This window comes from Chroicocephalus ridibundus, chromosome 1 (assembly GCF_963924245.1).
Source record: "Chroicocephalus ridibundus chromosome 1, bChrRid1.1, whole genome shotgun sequence".
Lineage (NCBI taxonomy): Eukaryota > Metazoa > Chordata > Aves > Charadriiformes > Laridae > Chroicocephalus > Chroicocephalus ridibundus.
In genome coordinates, this window is record NC_086284.1 from 146,261,945 (window position 1) to 146,276,633 (window position 14,689).

Genomic DNA, 14,689 nt, shown 5'->3' on the forward strand with positions numbered 1-14,689 from the left:
AACACTCATAAAAAGCTCTGTATGCTCTACCAGTATTAGAGCACTGGTCATTACAGCTACAATTTTGCAAGAAAAGCTAAAGTAGAAGTGGCAGGAAGAGATGCTGTAAGAGTAGCCAGTAGTTTGACACACAGCGTCAACTCTTAGATTACACTTTACATACACACTTCGCAACTACTAGAATCAACAAGGTAAGCTAACAATTCACCTCTGCCTCTGAAACTAATTAACAAGCTCGTAACAAATACTAACTCTTCCAGTTAGCACTTTTGACATAACTGTGTCCACTTACAAGATGAACAAGTGTCAAAGGAGAGGTTCCTTAAAACATCATTCATAAAGTACTGTTGTTAAGTATGCCGTAAGAACATTATGTTTTAGATATCTCTCTGCATGAGCTTCTTGCCAGCAGAGACGCTGTAGTTTAGCTGCGTGCATTGCACTCCAAGTGCTAGGTAAATCAGTTAGCTTAACATGTTTTCCGGAAGTTTCCTGTGACCTCTGACAGCCACAGGACATAGGCACTAATAGTTACAAGGGCTCGTAGGTGGCATCTTGTTTGACAATCGTAGCTTTCCATCTGTGCCTTTGCAACTTCAGAATAGCATCCTGCTGTTAAGCATTTCAAAATACTGACGGAATTGGTCACATTGAAATAAAGTTAATCTAGTACCTGTTTGCAGAGCAGGACTTCATTACAGTGACATTTTGCCGAGATTGCCAACAGTATCCCTGACTCAGGATGGGACTTACACATATCAACTGATGGTTTAAGGTCTAATTAGTCATCTAGTAGCTATACCTTTTATATTTTCATGAAAAAAAAAAGATGCTGAGAAGTAGTGGTTGGATATCCAAAGGAAGTTTGTCCTGTAATCTTGTCTTAAGGTTTGTACTATGAATGAAGCATCTCAGATAGCTCCCTTCTCAGTATTAAAACCAAACCAGAGGTATTCTCATCTGTCCAGTCCTCGAAATCCCAGCAAGTAAGAACTTCAACACTACTGCTACACATCATCACATCACACTTTTTATGGTCATCACAAGGGATGCAAATAACACCATCCACTGGTCTAAAAAACAGCCCTTTTCCTTTTTTTCCATGAGGTTCCAATTTCAGATGGTGTCCAGACTTCTGTTAGCTCCACTTCCTAATTGCAGGGCTCAGAAGCCAACCTCTTCTTGTAAGCCCCAGACCTGAAACAGAAGTCCTGTTGGGCTTGAGACTCCACATGGGTCATGGTGGATAGGAGGGAAGCACTGTCTATTCACAGAAGCCTCCTGCCCATGTCACTCTATTGAAGAATAGGATCCATTCGCAGAACTGGGGGATGACAAGATATATCCCATCTGATGGAAAGATGGGAAGCCATTACCCACCTTTTCATGTTAAGAGAATTTTACAGCAGAAGGGTAGGGAGAACATTTCAGATACTACAGCACAATCTTCCCTCCAGTTTCATTTTGCACTCTATTACAGCAAAACTGTTTTATGCCTACCACATGCTTTATGTTCATACGAGGAAGAAAAAAAAAGGGTACTTTTAAAAACAGTATATACATTGAATGCTATCCTCATTCATACTAGTGAAGATGAAGATAATGGAGGTTAATTTGATATGTTGTCTTCCAAAAATAAAATACAGTTTGTCCAGAGATCATTATGGACTATTAAAGTTATGGTCAGAAAGCATAGAGATTTCGAATTATTTAGGTTTCTGCATATGCATTCAGAATGACAAGCATGAAGGACACTACAAAATAGGAAAAAATATCCCTGTGGCATATGTTTTCATAAATCCAGTCATCCTCTTCTCTGCTACCCACAGTTAAAGCAAATATGTTTTTACAAAAGTTGAGGTAAATCATTTAAGTCTTTTAAAACAAAATAATACTGTCTAGAGGTGACAGAGCATTTCTCAAGCAGTTAGGAAGCCATAAGCCTAAAACAGGAAAGTACATTTCCCACCTCCTTCTATTTATGTTACATTTTAATCCTACAGTGCATAAATATGTTTTAAAAGTCATTAACTTTTTCTATACAAAACAAAGTTTCAACTTACATGCCCTTACCACAGTAGTGGTTTATACTCAGGGAGGGAAACACAGGGCTCTTACAACAGGTAATATTGATATACTGTAATATCGAAATATAGCCAGTGCAGTTCCTTACCCTCTGCTGAGGATAGATATTTTTGTCATGACAAGTAGTGTACATAGAAAATATTTACCTGTCATAGGCATTTTAGTTTAAGAGTCCAGCTAAACAAAAAACACTGAGGAATTTGACTGTATTTGACAGTCTAAACATCTGCAATGGTTAATGTTTCTAAGCAGCTCCTCAAAAAATAATCAAAGCTGAAGAGTGAAGGGAAAAGCAGCAGATAAGTGAAACTAACAATCTTGTCAAGAAAGATAGAAGTGTGGTTAGAGGTCAGTGAAGGACAAGGGGAGGGAGGGGAAGAATTCTAGAAAATTCCTGGCTTGGGTTTCCTATAAGCATAAGGCAGAGAGCTGCCAGCAACAAACACTCTGTCTCCTGAGGAGCAAGGGGAATAAGTACTGACAGGATGTCAGGATCACAACAGGACAGGTGCTCTGCCTAAGTTAAGCCCAACTGCAGGATAAGGAAACAGCAAAGCAAGTGTCCCCCGCCCCTGGCTCCAAACAGCTCAGCAGCAGAGGAATGCCTCTATCTGCAGCTGCAAGATATAAAGAAAAGAAAGTCCCAGTATCTTTCCCTCCTATCAAAAAGGAAAAGCTGTGCTGCAACCAAAGGAACACCTAGAAAGCCACCAGTTCATGAACAAGTATTTAGGAGGCCTTACTGCAGAGCAGAAAGAAGTGGTAGCGCTGTCAGACATAGAGAGCACATGAGCAATTCACTAATTGAAAGTGCTATCAGAATGACAGCAGGTGCAGTGGGAAACCAGCAACATCAGGTGGAGAAAGAGACCCGTATTTCAAAAGGCACACTGCAAATTCAACAGGCAAGTCAGACCAGGAGTGGATGTCCTGGACTACAGAGACACCCGCAGCAGCTGACACAGTGACTGAGGGTGCCTCTGAGCAGGACGCTGGTCTGGAAGGCAACAGACCCACACGGCGTTTCCAGCTCACTCCTGCCGTGCCTGGGGGCAGGTCAACGCCAACGCTGTCACCAGCTGTCCATTCCAGCCATGACAGGAGGCCAGCACTCCTCTCGCTGGCACCTGCACAAAGCCTAGCAGTGGAGGTCAGGATCTCATTCAAGGTCTCCGAATGGTAGAGTAACAAATCACTGCTGCATCACAAAGAGGAGACCAACAAGTCCCAAGAGACCAGACACCCTAAAAAACTTCTCTCTTGCCAGAAGTTTAAGTAAACTAAAACCACCACTTCGAGTGCTTTTTGAAGTGTGATTCTTGGCTGCTGGTGAGAGCCCACCTCCTTCCTACGCCACCAAGGAAAGCTGAGCCTCCTTCCCTTCACTTCTGCTGCACAACATGACCCATTGCGAACCCCAGTTCACCGACAGGAAACTTAGAATGAAATCTCCTCCCATAAACACACATCGCCTCTTGAAGGTGTGCTCCTTTTACCTTCTAGCCTTGCCTGCAGGGACTGTGAGTTCCTCTGCTTAAGTAAAAACACAAAGAAGGCAAGCAGTCAGCTTTTCCTGCTAGTAAGCAGCAGGCCTGAAGTAGAATGTTACCGTAATTCTTGAGTTACGAGGTCAGACTGAGTTTTCTTGCACCAGATCACCCTTGCATATGTCCATCCTACTTGTATTAAAAGGCCTCTAAAGAGAGTTCTCTGCAGTCTCACACAGACTAGCTTAATCCCACGTACCACTGCTGTATTCTATATCAAGTTGGTGCCTTCTGGTGTGCTCTTGGGAAACAAAGGAACAGTCACATACCGTATTTGTTATGTCAACTTTGCACATATTTCATTTTGTCATCCCCTTAAGTCTTCAATTCTTGTAAGAAGAAGAAACGCCCAAATGCTTTTTATTTCTACCTCAGTTTGAAACCAGCTAAGTTTACAGGCCATGAGATGAGCAGGTAAACTGGTAAGCAAATATAGGAACTGCAGTGAAAGAATACTGGCAGTAAAACAGAAAATTACTTTTCTATTCAGACTATTTTGTAAATTCTTGTTAATTCAGTCATTTTCTGACAGATCTTGTTCACTAGAATGAGTTCTGAGGAAAGATTTTACCATGCTATTTACCAACTCATTCAAAAAAAAAGAAAAACCCCATCAATGTTCCCCTGTATGATAAATAGCCTTTGTTATCTCTTTGGAGTATCAGGTTACCCATTCCAATCCCATTAATAGCATGAAAGCATTGCATTGTATTCAGCGACTGTTAGACCTGTTGCTCATCAGCGCAGATTCCACTATTTGAAGTACATAGTCTTAAACACACAGCTTATTCATTAGAAGTTTCTGTCCTTGCTCCCAATGAAACCAGTGCATAGGCTTTGATCGACTTGGAGCCATGGATGAAGCCCAAAGCAAGCACACATACAACACTGAGGGAGCAGTTCTGATGACTGAGAACGTGTTTTAAAAAGCCACACAATCACTTTCTGATGGAAAAGGACAAGGGCATTCCACTACTGCCGTACGTTTCTCTCCAGATGCCAGTTACTCCAGGCAGCAGTGCTAGTTAACACTGCCAACCATACAGCTGCAAAGGCACATTTAAGCATTTGGTACCTTAATTCCCAATATCAACTTTTAAATATTATTAGCTGGGGCATCTTCCTACTTTATTCTCCAGGAAGAGTTTGACATGGGCAGACATCTGAGCTCCTCACTCTTTCTTTCCTCCACATGTCACATTGAAGCAGAAGCAAACAAGGATCTACAAGGATCCTAGAAGTCTTGAAGCGGTATTGGCCAAAAAAAGGTGCAATCTGAGTTTAAGAGTACTCTCCCCTCTGTTTGCATTGGAAACTGTTTTCTTTATATTGTTCACTTAATGCCACACCAGTCAGAGTTAATGTTAGTATCAATCTACTGCAGAACAGCTATAAATTCACTAATTGGCAAGTTACATGCAGCTTTTCTATGTCTTTAAGCTTAATATTAAGAAACACAAACTGACAACAAAAATATCTACTTTTTAGAAAGCAACAAAGAATGCTGTGCTCTCAGTCTACTTAAAAGGAGGTGATCACAATCAGTACAGGCATGGCAGGAGGGAGGGGAAGGGAGAGGACAGAAAGCAGATACGATCTGTTGAAGATCCCCAAACAGTCCAGTGACAAGAACAGCAGACTCTCCAACTCCTAAAGCCACACTGTCTCTCCACTTTGGCACAGACGCAAAACATCTGGCCGCTTAGTGGAATTACAGCCTTTTCTTATCCGTGCTCATGAAACTGCTGACTGATGATAAAACAAAGTTTCAAAAGGTTGCTCTGGAAACTCCAAACCCCCTTTGAATAATGGCTCGGAAACATTGACAAACACTTCAGGAGTCCAGAAAGATCTTTTAGCAAAAACCTCTTCAGTTCAGTAGAAAAAAAAGGAAGTTACAGCTCTTCAAAGGGAAGCATCCAATAAAAAGAACGCACCAACACTGCCTCGCCATTTTAAAACTAGAGGATCTAGAGACACAGCAAGGTGCATGCTGGAAAACATGTCAGGTACTGTTGCAGTAAGGGACATAAGATGCAAGGTTACACCTAGTACAGCTTTCAAAGCAAGTAAATGAATTCAAACTACAACATCAGCCCTGGAGCAAGGGCAGAAGCTGGATGGAAGTCAGTTACATTATGCATTTCTAGAAGTCTCCCTCCCCTTTCCTTTCAAAGTTAGTAAGGCATTAAGATCTGATGTCTGAAAATACCAAAAAAAACTATCACAACTGCTGGCTCTTGGAAAAAGATCTCTCTCTTCAAATGTCGCATTACAGTACAAAGGCAGGAGTAATACTACAGCAGAGGACAACATTCAAGCTTACCTTTAGACTTGTGCTGCTTGTTTGCAGGTGAGAAACAAATCCTAGAGTGCCTCGCAGTTTTTCAAAGCTCAAATATCCTCTTAGTGCATCTGCATGATCACTCTCCATTCATAAAGAAGGTTAAACCCTCTTAACTGAAACACACATTACTCTATCCACAGTACCCATCCCAATCCTCAAAACGAATGTCAGTCTCACACAGGAAAAACTTCAAGGATCCTTACAGGTTATCAATAGTTTACTTGTAGTAATATTCCCTTCTGGCTTTCGCTATAGAGAGTTCCAGACTATAGAAAGCACATAGGCCATGATTTGAAGATTCAGTCGGCAACCACAAGTTGAGACCTGTCTTGCACAGTGGACTTCAATAGCAGAGTTTAAGTAAAAACATAAATTATAATACTTCAAATTGGCAGTGTCTTCACGTATCATAATGCAAGAGTACCCAGGTTTTTTTCATTTGTTACTGTGGATTAAGTTGTGGGGTGTTTCCTCAAACTCAGTCTGAAATAACACAACGTAATTAGCTCCACATTACCTTACTAGTGATGTTTTGGAACTAAAACTAATTCAGTAATGCATATTGCTACCTTTGCAGACACTTGAGTGATCTGTTAACTATCCCACATGTTTTGGGAAACAAAAAGAAGAATTCACTATTATTTTTTTTAAGAAGTATTTACTCATTTGAATTACAGACCTGGTTTGTTACACACAAATAGGAGACCACAGAGATGACCTTCTGTCCTCATTACCATTCTTCCCTTCTTGTGCTAAAGATAGCATAGGGAGTAAAAATAAATAAATCCTCAATAGCATTAGGAATTAGACAATGTCATGTTGAAAGATACCCTAAATGATGAGCCTTATCTCTCCTCGCTGGCTGGGATGGCAGGGGGGCTCTGACCCATGGAGGGGAGGTAGCATTTAAGCCTTTGCTAGGTGGTCTCTTTGCAGTAGGCTCCATTCCCAGCTGTAATTGCTTGTCAGCCCTAACTGGATGCCTGAGCACTCTGGAATAGTTCAGCAAAGTATTTAAACAGATGGATGGTACAGGCCACTGGAACAAAACTCATTTTTTTCTCTGGCCATGGCTGTCTTTCAGCACATTCCTTTGAAGTCTGTGCCACTGAGGAATCAACAACAGCTGAGAAACATGTGTTATCATACAACATTGAGCACAGCAACAATATTGCACAGCAAGACGCTTTTGTTCAATAATCCTGGACTATAGAAAGCATTACAATGTCTTTTGTTGTGGGTAAGCCCTTTTTCCAAGCACGACAAGAGAGTAAACAGATTCCTCCCCCCTTTGAGGAGTAACTCAAAAGTAAAAAGGTGAATTAAGTGGATTTCTGAAGTGCCGCCCATCTGAAAGCTCACAATACCTATCTCCTCAAGTCCTCTCAGATATATTCAATGTTCTCCATATATTTACAATATCACAGAGACCACTAGATGCTTATGGAGATGCGAGTGAAGTAACAGCCTGGAGGGCCCCAGGCTGCAGATGTGACAAGCCCCTATAAGCTACAGTTCAAATCCACCGTCTATTCCCAAGCAGGACAAGTTCTGTGATCTCAGCTTCACGGGAAACAAACCGGAGACAGTGAAAACAGCACGGCACTGCTCGGCACACACTGGCCAGTCTTCCTCCTCCCCATATTTTATCAGTACACAGAAAGATGACACAAGAGTCCTCAGAAGAGTAACGGGAGAGAACATCATGAACATCCTCTCATCAGCCAGGAAAACTATTCTTGTCAAAGCGGTGAGATTACCATACACTTTGAAGGGGGTTAGGAAGGATAGCAAGAATTAGTTATTTATGAAACGGAATTTGAAACTAGACTAACTGTCCAGATTCAGAAGCACAGAGCTAGCTACGTGCATATGCAAGAGGGCAGTTAAGTTATAACCCAAAGCTGTTGCAGCTGCCTAATAGCAAGTTTCAACAGAATCAAGTCTCTCATTTTCACCGAGAAGAGAGAACTACCTGCAACAGGGTAGAGCTTTGTATTTACAAAGTCTACAAGTCTCAAACACCACAGGAAGACAGGCATTGAGATTATAATACATCCCATTATGCCGTAAAGTCGCAACCCCAGCATGAAAAGAATTACAAGAAAACCTGAGCTTTCAAAAAAGCCCTAGAAAACCACACAACATTCACATTTAATTTCAAGATAGAGATCTTAAAGACTCAAAAATCCAAGAAAAAAAACCCTAAAATTAGAAAGCAAACAAAAACCCCACATGTGCTAAGCCAATCTCATAATTACAGAGCTCACCAGAAAAAAAAAAAAAATACCGGGAACTCCACGAATCACACTGAGGGGGGTCCTCAGCCCAGACCCCACAAGACAGTTTTCCACCCTGCAATTCAATTTAATAGAGTTTCTTTCTGGAGAGGCCAGCAATGCCCTTCAAATTCAGCTTGGGGCAGACTGTTAAGGTACCACAGAAGAAGCATACGTGGGTATTGTCAGAGATATACAGCGGCTAAACGTAACTCTAGTCTCAAAACCATTACAGCAATGCAAAAAAATCTTACGCCACTTAAAAAATAAATGGTGATGATCAAGAGTTGTTCTTTACAACTTTCAAAGAATGAATATTAGCACAAGCAAAACTACCATCTGATCAGCATTTAAAACCGCAAGTAAACAAGGAGTGATACATTTACACGTAATTATTCTTAAAATCATGTGTAAAAGCCCTTAGCAGGGATTCAGGAAAATCTCCCTATGCTATGAGGCACAGGCAGGAAGGCAGCTTAGGCAGAGGTCATACTGCCATGCGATGGCAGAAGCTGGAACAGAACCCACCATCCTCAGTGCTCAGCTCTGCACTTCAGCAATTCAATCTCCTCCTTTCTTTTTCACATGTTCCTTTTCAGGGCTTCCCTCAAAAGGATTTTAAAAAGTGATGCTAATCAACTTAATTTGGCTCTTTAGAATTATTGGTGGTGTTTTCCAGAAACGGTTCAAGGTACAGTTTTAAAAGACTTAAACTTCTTGCTAATATGACTTGTTATTTTTCTGCTTATATTTCCCCCTATCCCCAAGTTTTTCATCTCCAGGGAAGATTAAAAAAGAGGATTAATTCAAACAACTGATCAAATTCAGTTGGGCTTTGGGGGGGGGGAAGAGAAGGATGGAGTGATTTCTTAAGTGTAAGAAGTAAACTACCTTAATTCTCTCAGTTGTCTCAGAGTAAAGGGCATACCACTAAACACTAGGACTGCCAAGCAGTCGTTTCAGTTCCCTCAGCAACTGAGCACACATCAAATCATTTTTTGCTATAAGACACAAAAAGAGAAATACTTCTGGTTTGAAGTCTAGCCTACTTTCTAATTAGATATGATCAAACAAAATTCAATCTGAAATAGTAATTTTCTCTCCTCCTTAAAGAAAGGGGGGAAAAAAAGTAGGGCTTACTTAATTTGCAATTTAGCCACCTAACCTTGCGGTCCTTCTGGAATGGTATTATCAAAAGAGGTAACACAACCAAGATCCACGCTGCTTCCTTCTGACATAAAAAGTTGACATTTTATTCATGAACTATGTATTCTCTAGTGAAAAAACACATGGCGCTCTACTTTTACAACATCTCACACAATCACACCACTACCAAACACAATTAACTGGGAGCTTGAAAACCCTTAAACAGGTGTCTTTGCAGAACTCATTAGGCAATTGATTTACTTGCTCTCCACAGCCCAGCGCATACTTAATTTAAATGTGCGATGCAGATTAGAGCTGAGGCTTATGAGGTCCGAACCAGACTTCATAAACCACACGACGGCACTTTTTGACACGGAGGTCAGCATTTTCCAGGAATTTTGTTAATGTGTCAACCTCCGATACTTCTGCAGTTTGGGGATGGAAAGCGTGACAGGTGTAATTCTAAAGGGGACGCTGAAATCTGTACCCTTTCCCCGCTTCTGATTTTCCACACTGATGAGATCCACAAGCGACACTGAACCACAATTTAGCACACCACTCTGCTGGCATATTCAAATGCTGCTTTGCTGAACAGAAGAAAGGTTGGCACACGCTGGACTACTCCAACCCCAAACCGGACCCTGGACCAGACCTTCTCACCAATAGTTTAAAGCTGCATAAACCAAGGAGCAGAATCCATTTTCTTACCCTTTAAAGTTCATCTCACTGTATTGTTCTACAGTACTGTATTTGCTGAAGCTTTTCTCATCAAGTCTCCCACTCTCCCCCATAAAAAAAAAAGAACAAGTCTCATACATTCCCTGCTGGCAAAACAGATTTTCTTTTAATCTTTTTTTTTTTTACTGGGGGAGAAAGAAAGAGGGAAGGTCTGGGGCAGGAACGAGAGAGATTAATCGTAAAACAAATCGGCACTGTTTGGGGGGGGGGGGGGGGGGTGTGTGACAAAAAACAAACAGTCCACGTCGAAATAGGAAAAAAAAAAAGGAAAGAAAAAAACAGATTTAGTTTTCTTTTACGGGACAGTAAGAAGGAGTAGAATAAAAAAAAAACCTACTACAAAGATTTCCCTGCATAAGAAAAGTAGCTTCTGAACTCCCTTTCCCAAGGACACAGAGAAATAGCCCTTACTTTTCCGCACGATGCCCGAAGGAAGGAAAAAGACAAAATGCCAGAATGCCAGGAGAGAGGAAGAGCTGGCGGGAGCTGGGGAAGTAGCGAACGGAGAAGCGAAAGGACGGGAACCAGTGGGAGCGGGCAGGGGAGACGCGTCGGGGAACGGGAGAGACGAAAACACAAAAAGAAAAAAAATAAAGAAGAAAAAAAAAAAACCACACCAACCCCAAAATTGAAAATCCAAGAGGAAGTGGGAAACGGGCAACACGGACGGGAAAGTTGGCGAGTGCCGGCAGCGGGGAGAAGGGGGCGAGGCGGCAGAGAAGGGTCACAAATCCCGCAGCGGGGACGAGCCGGGGAGGAGAAGAGACCGGGGCGGGACGCGGAGCCGGGTGGGCTGCGGGAGAAGGAGGGAGAGAACGAGGAGGGCGGCGGGGCAGCCGCAACCGGGGAAGGAAAGAAGGGGAGGAGGGCGGGCTCCGGCGGGACGAGACCGCGCCGGAGTTGGCCGCGCACTTACCGCTCGGCCGGCGGCTGCTGGGCGTCCGTCCCGCGGCGGCTCCCCGGGCAGCGCCAACGGCCCCAACGGCCGCCGGCTCCGCCTCACGCCCCGCGGAGTCGGGGGGGAGGGAGGGGAGGGGGGGGCGCGGCCGGCCCGCGGCGCAGCCCAGCGCCCGGGGGCTCGGCTCGGCCCAACCCGGCCCAGCCCTCCGGGGCGCCCCGCTGCTCCACCCCCCGGCCCCGCCGAGCGGCCGCCACCGCTTCTCCGGCGTCCTCCGCCCCGCCTTCCTACCTCTCCCTCGGTCCCCTTCAGCGGGAGAGACATGTAACGGAACTGGGACGCCAGCACGGCATTGTGGGAGCTCTTAAAGCCGCAGCCGCCCGCCGCCAGCCCTGCCGCTGCTCCCCGCCGCCGGCCCGGGGGAGGGCGCCGCCGCCTCCCCCTCTTTCCCCGCCGCCGCCGCCGGGCGGGCAGCGGCGGCATCAGCCTTTTAAAGGAGAGGCGCTACTGCCTTGCCTAAATATACACACCCCCGGCGGAGTCCCTGGGACCGACCGACCGGCCGATAAGGCGTGCGGGGGCAGCGGGAGTTCGGGACGGGCGGCGGGGTCGGTGCCGGTGAGAGCGGGGCAGTCCGCACCCCGGGAGGCGGGCAGGGAGCCGGGGATCCCGCTGGAGGGAGGGCTGCCGGAGACCTCCGGACCCGAAGGAGGAAGAATAGCGAGAGCCCCTGGCGGGGGCATAGGCACGGGGTTTTGAGTGGTTGGGGTTTGGGGTGTTTTGTTTTGTTGGGTTTTTTTCCCTGAGATTTTTCTGTTGTTTCTGGAAGAAGCAAGAATGCCGTTGATGCTTATTTTTTCAACCGAAATGTGGAAAGGCGGCAGGCAGTGTTTTCTATTGTTTCTGCTTTGGGTTTTGACGATGGAAAATTCCCCGGAAAAAAAAAAACATTCCAAAAACAACTCGGAGGAGCAAAGACTCCTAAGCGGGGCGGCTTTTTGTGGCAGAAAGTTTTGAATAAGAAGTTTTAATCAGTTTTGTGTTTCTGCAACTTGGAATAGGAAAAATGACCATTTCTAAAAAAAAAAAGAAAAAAGAAACCCCAAACCTATTTGAAAATGAACTTCAGGCATTTTCCCCTGCGTTGTTCCCTGTCTGCGAACGTTTGCGCTGGGTCTGCTCTCAGTTACCAGTAGCAGAAGGCAGTAGTCATTCTCTGGGCTGGTGGCCTTTCCAAAACTGGCTATGCACCGTGTTCAGAGATCAGGACATGCTTGTCACTTGAAGAATCTCATCAAGAGAACTTTTTTTTGGTTATTTGTGTTATCACCATTTTAACACTATTTCCGTACCATTCCTCTTAACGGGCTTTTGGGTGTAGCATGCTTTCTTTTTTTGATATTTGGTGGGATTTTTAAGTCCTGATCCTTTAGAGGAGAGCAGTATTTTGCTTCCACGTGACCCGGCCTTGATGCTACATGAAGAACATTTTCAAGAGCATGCACATCCTTCAATTTAAATATAAGCATATATATGTTTGCAAGATTTGTGTTTGGGGATGTTTCTGCAAATCCTTCTAGTTGGTCTGGATCTTGGGTTATGACCACATCTTCCTTCATGGCTTTATACCCTGTTTTTTGTAAGCACATCTGGCAAGATGTAAAGTCCCTGCTGGAAAAGTCTTCTGGACACATAAGGGCATCGCTTCTAGTCCTGACCTGCATCTCTGCCTTTTTATGCTCTTTTAGACAGGAAGAGGTGCTAAGCAGTCTGTGAGAAAGACTTGAAGCATAACATGAAATTAGGTAAGGTTAGGAAGAAATTGCAAAGATCAGGTGAATCTGTTGGGGAGCAAGTGGTTTACGTGGTCAGCTACACACATACCTTCACCTTAGGAAGCTGAAAAAACCCAAGACGGGAGGGATACCTCCAGGAGAAAGGAACGGTGCTGATGACCGTTTCTCCTGCAGTCTACTGGATGAGATTTGTTTGCACCCAGTATTTTTTACTGTGACTTTCAAGAGTGTTGGCAGAACAGGCAGAAAAAAGGGATGTGTTTTCCAGGTAGATTGATTGCTACAAATATTTAACCAAATATTCCCATGAAGATCCCAAGAAGTACTGTGCTCGGAATACCACTGCTTCCTTTTTTCACGATGCATGTAAACACACCCAGAGCTGTAAAATTCATGGGAGATCCTTTCTCAAAATCCAGGCTCCTCAGGGGCTCTTATGAAGAAAGGCGAGTGATCTGGGAAACTATTGAAACTATATGACCTGAGAAGTTATTGCTAGAAGGAGAAAAGCCTTTTTCAGGGAGTTAATGGTTTACTGAAAACAAGTACTTGATAAGTCATTGAGTTTGTATTGTTTACCACTCCAGGTGTTCAGCAGAACTGGGAGCCAGAACATCAAACATCACATTTTCTGTTGAAAGCTAGCTCACTGATTAGTTTCGCAAACGCAGAAATAATTTCTATACGCTTGCTATATAATTTCCTGTTAGAAAGTTTACATTGGTGCATGAAAAACACCCTTTTATAGAGGAGAAATTAATGGCCACAATTAAGACATTTCTGGTTGAAGATGTTGAGAACATGCATAACAAGGCATAAAATGTTTATGCTCACTATTGGTGTGATATTTCACTTGCTGGCTGTGACAGAGCTTTTGTAGCTAGAAAGAGCATTGGCATTTTAATATTCCAATGTCTTCTTTTTCCTATTTCCCTTTTGTAATGCAGTTATGAAGGCACCAAAGATAACACATTTCTCCTGCTTCAAAATAATGTTAATGAAATTTTCAGGGTAATTTTTGCCCAGGTTGATAAGCCAGTATGTCCAGGGAGGGCATCAAATACATTTTTCAGAGTGATTTTTCACGTAAAAAAATGAATTCTTTGGGAAGGTGAGGTGGTGGCAAAAAGAGAAAATCAAATCTCTGTATTGCTAGGATTGCATAAACATGTAGAATTTGACCAAGGCTATCTCCAACAGGGAAGAGGACGTGGCCATTTAAGCAAAAAATGGGGGAAATTAGCCTCAAATCCAGCCATAAAATAGGGCTAAAATTGTACAAATACACCCTCTATTTAATCTAGCAGCCTGGTTGCTCTTTGAACTATATTGAAAGAACAAGGTGCCTTGTTTCCCCAGAAAATTTGTTAGGAAGATGTTACAGAGTGATGCTAAATCGTACCAGCCAAGGACACGACTTTGTGCCATTGTGGGATGTCTCTGCTGTGGCAGTCAGTTCCTTGCTCGTAGTGCCCACCCCAGTCGCTTCCTAACTCAGTTACGTCATGTGTAATCCTAAACAAGTTGTGTTTTATTTATTCATCTTCAGTCAGTCCTTCCTTCGCACGTTGCTGGAGAAGGGTAGGGACCGTAGTTCAGTAAAACATTTAAGCACATCCTTACATGTCTGTGGCAATCCTGAGACTCTAGCCAGAGATGTTTTAAGATCTGTGTCACTGGTTGATGTTTGGGGAGGAAGATTTCCCAGAAAGATCCTGCTTCAGTTTTGCCAAAGAGGTAATTAAGTATCCCGGGAAAGGAGTAAGACGTCCTTTTGGTGCTAGCGCCCAGCGTTGCACAGGGAATCCCTTACACCACACAGCCACACACACACACACACACAGAGTCTTACA

The 14,689-nt window shown here is 43.6% G+C and overlaps 1 protein-coding gene across 2 annotated transcripts in view; it reads right to left on the bottom strand.

The window, feature by feature from the left end:
* RASSF8 (Ras association domain family member 8) overlaps window positions 1-11,392 on the bottom strand; it is a 90,553-nt gene extending 79,161 nt beyond the window's left edge. For both annotated transcript variants that reach the window (XM_063357340.1, XM_063357330.1), the window contains exon 1: window positions 11,059-11,392. The gene's annotated coding sequence lies outside the window, so the exon portion shown is untranslated. The remainder of the gene's footprint in view (window positions 1-11,058) is intronic.
* Between the last annotated feature and the right edge of the window lie 3,297 nt (window positions 11,393-14,689).